This window comes from Aegilops tauschii, chromosome 1 (genome assembly GCF_002575655.3).
Source record: "Aegilops tauschii subsp. strangulata cultivar AL8/78 chromosome 1, Aet v6.0, whole genome shotgun sequence".
In the NCBI taxonomy this organism is placed as follows: Eukaryota; Viridiplantae; Streptophyta; class Magnoliopsida; order Poales; family Poaceae; genus Aegilops; species Aegilops tauschii.
This window is the reverse complement of record NC_053035.3, coordinates 118,563,646-118,575,472: the sequence shown is the minus strand read 5'-3', so window position 1 is coordinate 118,575,472 and position 11,827 is coordinate 118,563,646.

The following is an 11,827-nucleotide window of genomic DNA, read 5'->3' as shown; positions in this document are numbered from 1 at the left end:
GCCCCCGAGCCCCACCACTTCTACCAATCGCCTCTACACCGTCCACCGCACCTCCCCGTGCCCTCGCCCGAGCTCCAGAGCCGCCGGAGCGTCGTCGCCATCCATCACCGAACGCCATCCGCCGCCTCGAGCTCGTCGTCGACCGCCTCCGACCATCTCCTCCGACTCCACGACCACCGTTGGACTCGTCGTCGCCCGCTACATCGACCCGACCCCTCCATCTTCATCGTCGACGACCGGAGCGCCACCGCCACCGACGTCCGAGCCGCCACCGCCGCCGACGACCTCCCTGGAGTCGCCACCACCGCTGTAAGCAACCTCCACCGTCCGATCTATTATTGACGGCGTAGATTAGATCTAACGATCGGTTACGTTTTTTTATTAGATCGGTTTAGTTCCGGTTAGTTACGGCTTTATTAGGTTTAGATCGGTTCAAATCTAGCCGGTTTAGCCGAGCGTTTTTTTCTGTTTAACCGTACGCGTTTTATTTAGTTTACGACCGAGCGTCGTTCAGTTGAGATCGCCCATTGCTTAGGCCCAATAGCAGCCCGACGCGTAGTACCTGCCCGTTTGTTTGTTTTTAGTTTATTTTCGTTTCTGTTTTAAAAACAGAAATAGTTTCAATTTTAGATTGCTTATAACTTTTATGTTTTAGATTCAATTTGAGTGATTCTTTTTGCATTGTGTCACAAATTTGTTGAAGTTTTTGTTTGCGTACTTAGTTTGCAAATTTGAGTAGTTTAAATTTGAATTATTTCAAATATGCTTCAAACACTGTTTTGGCTCTAGTTTGAGTTTTACAAAATATTTTTGATTGATTCTTTTTGCTACTGTTTTATTATGGTTTTGTCTATCCATTAGGATATATTTATTTATTTTTAGTTTAATTTAAAATTAAGTTTTTAGCAAAACAGTACTGTTTTAGTTATAGTGTTGTTTTAGTCTTTTCTTTATTGTTTTTATTAGTTTTAAATTATTTGTTTTTGTCACTTTTGACAAATTTAGTTTTGTTTCTGTTAGTCAACCAACGAAAATTTTATTTTTATTTCAAAAAATTATTTTATTTAGTTTTGTATGAAAACTTGTTTAGGTCATAGTTACTGTTTCATAAAAGCTTTTTATTTGTTTCTTTTTGCAAATAAAATTCTATGAAAAATACCTTCTGTTAACTCAGTTGTTTTACTTTGTATTTTCTGTTAATTTATAAGTTTAGTGTTTTAATTGTTGTTAAGTTTTTACTTAGGACAAAACTATTTTTGTGTTATGTCTTAGAGTTTTCTTTATTAGTTTTGTTGTGTAGTTGTCCTTTGTTCTTATTTGGTGTCCCTTGTTGTTTTGCAATTTATTTGTTGGTTTTATTATGAGTGTTAGAATTGCTTGCTAGTATGTTTGCTTATATGAATGCTATGTTTGACTATATAGATTTTCAACGGAGTGACGAATAGTTCTACCAAGTCATTATTCCGAGAGTTTTGTTATCTTCATCAAGTAATACCAGGCAAGTTCACTTTGACCATGTTTTTCATACCTATGTTTTATTGCATTTAGTGTCATCTTTGCAACAAACCCTCCAGTAGTGATATTGAATTCTTGTAGTTGAGTAGTATGCATGAGGTAGGAACCCATCACCCTGTTACCAGCCCGGGACGTTATTTATTTTAATGCTACGCTATAGTAGACGGGGTTTGGTATGAGTGCACGAGAGTGGTGTGAAGAAGGAGGACTCTACGTCAATGACGACAACTCCATGATGGAATATGCGAGGACTGCATCTTCAAGGCCTCAAGACTTCAAGACTCGGGACAAGAATTCAATACACACTACTGGGTGAAGGACGGTTGACGGGCACCCTGGAGAAACCAGTGGATGGCCGGGATGCATGGAGAAGCGCCATGACATCTTGTGGAAAGCTTCACCCAGACTCAAAGAGACGGAAGAATACTTCATGCCCGGAAGCTTACCTGTGCAACCGCAAGTCACTATGGGCTCTGGCTTGGTTGACCTTAGTTGTGACTCTGGCTGGGACGGTGCTAGCAGATGTAGAACTACGGTAGGATTGGATGAGCACCGGACAGTGGTCAGAGGAACTCTTTGGAAGACCATGTTTCGGTCATCTTGTTCTCAAACACCCTGAAGTGCGAGAACGTAAAAAGAGGGATCGAATCTTGCGGGTAAAGTGTACAAACCTCTGCAGAGGGTTTAAACCTAATCGATTAGCCGTGTCCCCGGTTACGGACAATTTGAACCTCTGGACTTGGATCTATCTCGGAACTCTCAACACCGGACTGATAACATAATTGTGGGCAATTTATGATGATTTGGGCCATGAGACATCGGTTGGCGGAACCATGTCATGATAGGAAACTCCGTAGTATAGACTCCTGAATTTCTTTGATGTCGGGAAAATAAAACCAGCTTTTATGCAAAACAAAACTCAGACACAGAGCCACAAAGCCATATTGCATATAGTATAGTTTTATCATGTGTTTTCTCATGTTGTGATCTTGCCGGTATATTCAATGTACTGACCTACACGGCTGCAACGTATCATGTTGCAGATACTTTCTTCCAACGAGTAAGAGTACGGTACAGGGTTACAGTCTACACTCAACCTGCCGATGGCTTTGATGGGACTCCACACCCGACTATTTGTTTCCGCTGTGACTTATGAGGTATATATCAGTTTTACGTTATTTATACATGTGATTGCACTTTGATATATACACTGATGTACTGTGTGTGCCAGCGTACTGATCCAGGGATGGCACAGAAACACAGAGACTTGACCGTCTGAGGTCGGGTCGCTACACTCCCACCTAGCTACAAGAGCTTTGTGATGAACTTCAATATGCAGGGGATGGAAAAGACCATTCCTGAGGTGTATTCAATGCTGAAATCAGCGGAGGTGGAGATCAAAAAGGAACATCAAGTGTTGATGGTGAATAAAACCACTAAGTTTAAGAAAGGCAAGGGTAAGAAGAACTTCAAGAAAGACGGGAAGGGAGTTGCCGCGCCCGGTAAGCAAGCTGCCGGGAAGGAGACAAAGAATGGACCTAAGCCTGAGACTGAGTGCTTTTATTGCAAGGGAAACGGTCACTCGAAGCGGAACTGCCCCAAATACTTAGCGGATAAGAAGGCCGGCAATACCAAAGGTATATGTGATATACATGTTATTGATGTGTACCTAACCAGCGCTCGTAGTAGCTCTTGGGTATTTGATACCGGTGCGGTTGCTCATATTTGTAACTCAAAGCAGGAGCTGCGGAATAAGAGGAGACTGGCGAAGGACGAGGTGACGATGTGCGTCGGGAATGGTTCCAAGGTCGATGTGATCGCCGTCGGCACGCTACCTCTACATTTACCTACGGGATTAGTTTTAAACCTCAATAATTGTTATTTAGTGCCAGCTTTGAGCATGAACATTGTATCTGGATCTCGTTTAATGCGAGATGGCTACTCATTTAAATCTGAGAATAATGGTTGTTCTATTTATATGAGAGATGTGTTTTATGGTCATGCCCCGCTGGTCAATGGTTTATTCTTAATGAATCTCGAACGTGACGTTACACATATTCATAGTGTGAATGCCAAGAAATATAAGGTTGATAATGATAGTCCCACATACTTGTGGCACTGCCGCCTTGGTCACATTGGTGTCAAACGCATGAAGAAACTCCATGCAGATGGACTTTTGGAGTCTCTTGATTATGAATCATTTGACACGTGTGAACCATGCCTCATGGGCAAAATGACCAAGACTCCGTTCTCTGGAACAATGGAGCGAGCAACCAACTTATTGGAAATCATACATACTGATGTGTGCGGTCCAATGAGCGTTGAGGCTCGCGGTGGCTATCGTTATGTTCTCACCCTCACTGATGACTTGAGTAGATATGGGTATGTCTACTTAATGAAACACAAGTATGAGACCTTTGAAAAGTTCAAGGAATTTCAGAGTGAGGTTGAGAATCAACGTGACAGGAAAATAAAGTTCTTACGATCAGATCGTGGAGGGGAATATTTGAGTCACGAATTTGGCACACACTTAAGGAAATGTGGAATTGTTTCACAACTCACGCCGCCTGGAACACCTCAGCGTAATGGTGTGTCCGAACATCGTAATCGCACTCTATTGGATATGGTGCAATCTATGATGTCTCTTACCGATCTACCGCTATCATTCTGGGGTTATGCTTTAGAGACTACCGCATTCACTTTAAATAGGGCTCCGTCGAAATCCGTTGAGACGACACCGTATGAATTATGGTTTGGAAAGAAACCTAAGCTGTCGTTTCTTAAAGTTTGGGGATGCGATGCTTATGTCAAGAAACTTCAACTTGAAAAGCTCGAACCCAAGTCGGAAAAATGCGTCTTCATAGGATACCCTAAGGAAACCATTGGGTATACCTTCTACCTCAGATCCGAAGGCAAGATCTTCATTGCCAAGAACGGGTCCTTTCTAGAGAAAGAGTTTCTCTCGAAAGAAGTAAGTGGGAGGAAAGTGGAACTTGATGAGATGACCCCTCTCGAACCGGAAAGTAGCGCAGCACAAGAAAATGTTTCTGTGGTGCCTGCACCGACTAGAGAGGAAGTTAATGATGACGATCATGATCAAGTTACCACTGAACTTCGTAGGTCCACAAGGACACGTTCCGCACCAGAGTGGTACGGCAACCTTGTCTTGGAAATCATGTTGTTGGACAACGGTGAACCTTCGAACTATGAAGAAGCAATGGCGGGTCCAGATTCCAACAAATGGCTTGAAGCCATGCAATCCGAGATAGGATCCATGTATGAAAACAAAGTGTGGACTTTGACAGACTTGCCCGATGATCGGCGAGCGATAGAAAATAAATGGATCTTTAAGAAGAAGACGGACGCGGATGGAAATGTTACCATCTATAAAGCTCGACTTGTCGCTAAGTGTTATCGACAAGTTCAAAGAGTTGACTACGATGAGACCTTCTCACCCGTAGCGAAGCTGAAGTCCGTCCGAATCATGTTAGCAATTGCCGCATTCTACGATTATGAAATATGGCAAATGGACGTCAAAACGGCATTCCTTAACGGCTTCCTGTAGGAAGAATTGTATATGATGCAGCCAGAAGGTTTTGTCGATCCTAAGAATCCTGACAAAGTATGCAAGCTCCAGCGCTCAATCTATGGGCTGGTGCAGGCATCTCGGAGTTGGAACATTCGCTTTGATGAGATGATCAAAGCGTTTGGGTTTACACAGACTTATGGAGAAGCCTGTGTTTACAAGAAAGTGAGTGGGAGCTCTGTAGCATTTCTCATATTATATGTGGATGACATACTATTGATGGGAAATGATATAGAATTCTTGGAAAGTATAAAGGCCTACTTGAATAAGTGTTTTTCAATGAAGGACCTTGGAGAAGCTGCTTACATATTAGGCATCAAGATCTATAGAGATAGATCGAGACGCCACATAGGTCTTTCACAAAGCACATACCTTGACAAGATATTGAAGAGGTTCAATATGGATCATTCCAAGAAGGCGTTCTTGCCTGTATTGCAAGGTGTGAGATTGAGCACGGCTCAATGCCCGACCACGGCAGAAGATAGAGAAAAGATGAGTGTCGTCCCCTATGCCTCGGCCATAGGGTCTATTATGTATGCCATGCTGTGTACCAAACCTGATGTAAACCTTGCCGTGAGTTTGGTAGGAAGGTACCAAAGTAATCCCGGCATGGAACACTGGACAGCGGTCAAGAACTTCCTGAAGTACCTGAAAAGGACTAAGGATATGTTTCTCGTCTATGGAGGTGACGAAGAGCTCGTCGTAAAGGGTTACGTCGATGCTAGCTTTGACACAGATCTGGATGACTCTAAGTCACAAACCGGATACGTGTATATTTTGAATGGTGGGGCAGTCAGCTGGTGCAGTTGCAAGCAGAGCGTCGTGGTGGGATCTACATGTGAAGCGGAGTACATGGCAGCCTCGGAGGCAGCACATGAAGCAATCTGGATGAAGGAGTTCATTGCCGACCTAGGAGTCATTCCCAATGCATCGGGGCCGATGACTCTCTTCTGTGACAACACTGGAGCTATTGCCCTTGCCAAGGAGCCCAGGTTTCACAAGAAGACCAGGCACATCAAGCGTCGCTTCAACTCCATTCGTGAAAATGTTCAAAATGGAGACATAGATATTTGTAAAGTACATACAGATTTGAATGTCGCAGATCCGTTGACTAAACCTCTTCCACGGGCAAAACATGATCGACACCAGAACTCTATGTGTGTACGATTCATCACAATGTAACTAGATTATTGACTCTAGTGCAAGTGGGAGACTGTTAGAAATATGCCCTAGAGGCAATAATAAAAATGGTTATTATTATATTTCCTTGTTCATGATAATTGTCTATCGTTCATGCTATAATTGTGTTATCCGGAAATCGTAATACATGTGTGAACACATAGACCATAACATGTCCCTAGTGAGCCTCTAGTTGACTAGCTCGTTGATCAATAGATGGTTACGGTTTCCTGACCATGGACATTGGATGTCATTGATAACGGGATCACATCATTAGGAGAATGATGTGATGGACAAGACCCAATCCTAAGCATAGCACTAGATCGTGTAGTTCGTTTACTGAGGCTTTTCTAATGTCAAGTATCATTTCCTTAGACCATGAGATCGTGCAACTCCCGGATACCGTAGGAATGCTTTGGGTGTGCCCAACGTCACAACGTAACTGGGTGGCTATAAAGGTGCACTACAGGTATCTCCGAAAGTGTCTGTTGGGTTGGCTCGGATCGAGACTGGGATTTGTCACTCCGTATGACGGAGAGGTATCTCTTGGCCCACTCGGTATTGCATCATCATAATGAGCTCAATGTGACTAAGTAGTTAGTCACGGGATCATGCATTACGGAACAAGTAAAGTGACTTGCCGGTAACGAGATTGAACGAGGTATTGGGATACCGACGATCGAATCTCGGGCAAGTAACGTACCGATTGACAAAGGAAATTGTATATGGGATTACTTGAATCCTCGACATCGTGGTTCATCCGATGAGATCATCGAGGAGCATGTGGGAGCCAACATGGGTATCCAGATCCCGCTGTTGGTTATTGACCAGAGTCGTCTCGGTCATGTCTGCGTGTCTCCCGAACCCGTAGGGTCTACACACTTAAGGTTCGGTGACGCTAGGGTTGTAGAGATATTAGTATGCGGTAACCCGAAAGTTGTTCGGAGTCCCGGATGAGATCCCGGACATCACGAGGAGTTCCGGAATGGTCCGGAGGTAAAGATTTATATATAGGAAGTCCAGTTTCGGCTACCGGGAAAGTTTCGGGGGTCACTGGTATTGTACCGGGACCACCGGAAGGGTCCCGGGGGGTCCACCGGGTGGGGCCACCTATCCCGGAGGGCCCCATGGGCTGAAGTGGGAAGGGAACCAGCCGCTGGTGGGCTGGTGCGCCCCCCATGGGCCTCATCCTGCGCCTAGGGTTGGAAACCCTGGGGGTGGGGCGCCCCACCTGACTTGGGGGGCAAGTCCCCCCCTTGGACGCCGCCCCCCCTTGAAATGGGATCTCCAGGGGCCGGCGCCACCCCCCCCAGGGCCCCTATATAAAGGGGGGAGGGAGGGCTGCGCACCCAAGCCCCTGGCGCCTCCCTCTCCCTCCGTAACACCTCTCCCTCTCGCTGAGCTTGGCGAAGCCCTACCGAGATCCCCGCTGCTTCCACCACCACGCCGTCGTGCTGCTGGATCTCCATCAACCTCTCCTTCCCCCTTGCTGGATCAAGAAGGAGGAGACGTCTCTCCCAACCGTACGTGTGTTGAACGCGGAGGTGCCGTCCGTTCGGCGCTAGGATCATCGGTGATTTGGATCACGACGAGTACGACTCCATCAACCCCGTTCTCTTGAATGCTTCCGCTCGCGATCTACAAGGGTATGTAGATGCACTCCTTCCTTCTCGTTGCTAGTAAACTCCATAGATTGATCTTGGTGATGCATAGAAAATTTTAAATTTCTGCTACGATCCCCTACAGAGGGCGTTGAGCAGAAGAACCAAGTAGAAACTGCGCAGGCCTTACTTGTGTAGATGTGATGCCTTGGCATATATAACAGAAATATATGATTTCAAATCAAACATTGTCATGTCTTCTGAATCAGGGCTTCCTGTCAAACAACGGAAATTAGTGATTCAAATTGATATGGGGGTGGTCTAAGAAATTGCCTAATTTTCTAAACATTTAGTTGTTCAAATTGCAATATATTGTAAAAAAAATATTGTTTTAAGAGTGTTATCAGGGTTGTTGGTTCTATTACAATATAAATCCCATTAGGCAATTCAAGTCATAGATAATGTGATACTTCACTCTTGGGAACAATTTCTCCCAGCTTCTTTCAAGTCTCCTTGCCTAAACGTGAGTCGTGTTTCTTACGTGATTATCAGAATTTTTTTCCTTGCAATGCTCATTGTTGTTGGTTATAATTTATCCCGGTTCTTACTAAATTTATTCTCAAGGTGGTAAATGGCTTTCTTGTTGTTACATTGTCATTAGGCCAGCCCACCCTTATCTTGATGTCTAGGTATCTATGGTGCTCACAGTGGTTGCCCAGGTCACGATGGAGATGGTAGTCCCTAGCCAGGGCACATAATTGTTGTCGTCGACCCCGCCATTTCCAATCCACCCTGAGGTATCTAGATCCTTACTTCATGGGCTTCGCTACTTCACATGAAAGGATCCATGCTATATGATAAATTGCTTTAATTCATGTTCTTTACAAGTATATGCAATCTTGGACTAGATGCCAAAATTGTCTTTTATGTCATCCTTTAACTGACTGCAAATCAATTTTCTGTTGTACCAATGCTTCCTGATACGTTTGTACTTCTCAGATTCATGTTCTTTAGTTGAGGCATTGTAGCTTGTAGCTACTGTATATGCAACACCGCATTTTGAGTCATCCAATAAAGGTTACGTTAATGCCTTGACTGTTTTAGATAGCGGATTATAACATATGCAAACCCTTGATGTATATAAGGGAGTGTTTGTTCATTAGTATGGCAACATGTGTCGTAGTGGCCAGGACCTTCCAGTTTGCTCATCCACTCCTTAGTTTTTCACCCCTAAAACGTTTAATTTTGTTGTCCTTTCTTACGGATTTTCATTGTTTCTTCGCTTTATATGTTCAAATTGTGAAGGAGATAACAGAATAAGTGTTTACTCTCAAATTGTTTCTTCTCTTTACCTAACTGTGACAAATGCATGCTTCCTTTTCCAGTGCTTCTCCAGTCGTTTTACAAAAGATGGTCTCAAGGACCATTTCAATGAACCAGTTGAGGACATGATGATCCGATTCAACAGTGAGGTACTAAGAGACAAGTCAGAATGATGATCGGTACGAATAAGAGGTCCACAATAACAACCAACTGATCAGATTTTGTCAAAGGTGTCGTGCTGAATGAATATCAGATATGTGTCTTCGCCTTCAAGATTAAAAGGGGGAAACCATTGCTCGCTGTCCATATGCTCAGGTACCGAATCACAAGTGCATTGTCTATACAAAAATCATTCTATGGTCATATGTCTCACGAACTATTCACATTAGGTTATGGAATGGCACCCATGGAGTTAATCGACAAGACAGTTGAACCAAGCTATCTATTATCATGCATAACTATGGCTTCGTAGTTTTACTGTCTCCACTGCCACTGTGTTTGGCTTTTGCTCTCTATGTTTCTGTTCTTGGTAGTGAACTTAATTTCAGCTAATTAACTTTTGTAATCTCTTGACTATACTGAACCTATGATGTTTGCTTCTGGAACGGATTAGCTTTTATAATCTCATGACCGTGATGAACTCTATGATGTCATGCTTCTGGTATATAGTGAATGTTCCTTCTTTCTGTTAAACCAGAAAATTACCTGTTTAATGCATGTTCTAAACTTGCTTTCCTACTAATTTATTATAGTGCTGATCTTTACCCGATTGGCCATGTCGTTGGCAGATGAATGACGCCACTTATTAGTATGCTTAGTAGCTATGGCTCCGTCATTGGCTCTCCATTATTATGTTCCTACTCTTATTACCTCCTCTTCTATACTCTCGCTTTTCGTATCGAACTTCATGTGAGTGGAAGTCTTTTGTGTTCTTATGAACACACTAAGCTTCATCATGCCTTATAATTTGAGCATCATTTTGTCTTGCTTATATCGCAATTGATTGTTTCTTCTTTGCCTTATTGTTATCATGTATTAATGTATCTGCCAAATCTGGATCCCTACTAACTTACCATCACCTGCTTGATCAAAACATTGGGACCGGCACCCTTGATCTAGTGATTACATTATACTAATACTGAGGAGAACTTAGGATAGATGCATCACAGGCAAGATACTAAGAATTAGGAACACACATATCACTTTCAAATTATATAAGCTAGCATCACCAACAAGCAATGCTTCTTACTTGGTGGCCACCTGTTGGAACTCTGCTTGCTGGTTGGTGCGGTATTGCCGGAGGATATCTGGCTGCTGTTCTGTATGCTCATTAATATCATCTGTGATACCGGGCATGAACTCGAATCAATCAACGTCCATGATCCTGCGTATGGGCTTACAGAGCATGTAGTCGACGAGCTCGGCACTGACGATGTAATCTACGAGAACCTTCGTCGCCGGCATCTTCCTCATCCTCATCTCCTTCTTGGATACGGCGTTCACCCCGTGGAGCTTGGGCTTGCCGCGGCTGTTCCTCTTCTTCGTCCGATCCAGGTGATGCATGGTGTCGTAGGGGCGCTTGGTCATGCCGACGGAGCTATGCTCCTCGAGCTTGTAGCCCTTCTAAAGTGCCCGAACGCACACCGACGCCTTGACCTCATGCCCCTCCATCTCGGCGTCACCCTAACCTCTCCCTCCTGAAACCCTAGATGTGTTGCAGCGGTGACCACTGCGAGGAAACGTGAGGGGAGCCCCTATATTTGCTCCCGCAACCCTCCTCCTAGGTGCTTAATGGGCCAGACCTAACCGAAAAATCCCAACTCGTAGCTGGCGCTCAGTTTTTGCTCTCGCGCGTTTCGATGCAGAGCCGGATAAAACCAAAGCCCTAGCCGAGAGTCCCTATATACCGCGCGTATGCATCAAAACGAGCTAGCTTCGCAGGTACCAAATGAAAAATCGAGAAAAATGAAAGGACAATTGTGGAGTCTAACCTCCGACTCCGCGATCAACAACAGCATTCATAGCTCTACCGAGCCAATTTGTAGCCATAAACTTAAGGGCCGGTCGGCCCCCAACCTTCTTATCCTTTCTGTTGTAGCCGTCAGATCAAGCATCTCGCACGCATTTCTTTTTCCTCCCGATGCAAAAATCCTGTAGCGCCTCGTCGCCTCTTCCTCCCACGGCCTCCTGCTTGCAGCTCCGCGCACTGGCTCACCGTCGTTGTCGCCGCTCGCCGGAGCAGCTCGTCGGCTCGGCGGTTGTTGTGCTTGTGCCCCGTGTGGTTCTGCCCCCCTATGCAACAAAGCCTATTTCTGGTTCCAGCAAAATAACTCGCACGCCGTAGCATCGTCGTGGTTGCTCCATCGTAGCCGGTTGTAGCAACTGTGACTGCCGGCCACAGCTCGCCATGGCCGGTTGTAGCTTCCACCGACACTGGTTGTAGCTTGCACAAACGCCCGTTGTAGCAAAAAATACATCACCGCCATCGTCGGTCCGCATCATCACCGTGAAACGGTTGTAGCATTAGTCGACGACGCCTCACCGGTTTGCAGCTCCGGTGTACGTGGTTGTAGCATCTGCGAGTACTCATAGTAGCTCCTGCGGCACACGGTTGTAGCATGGC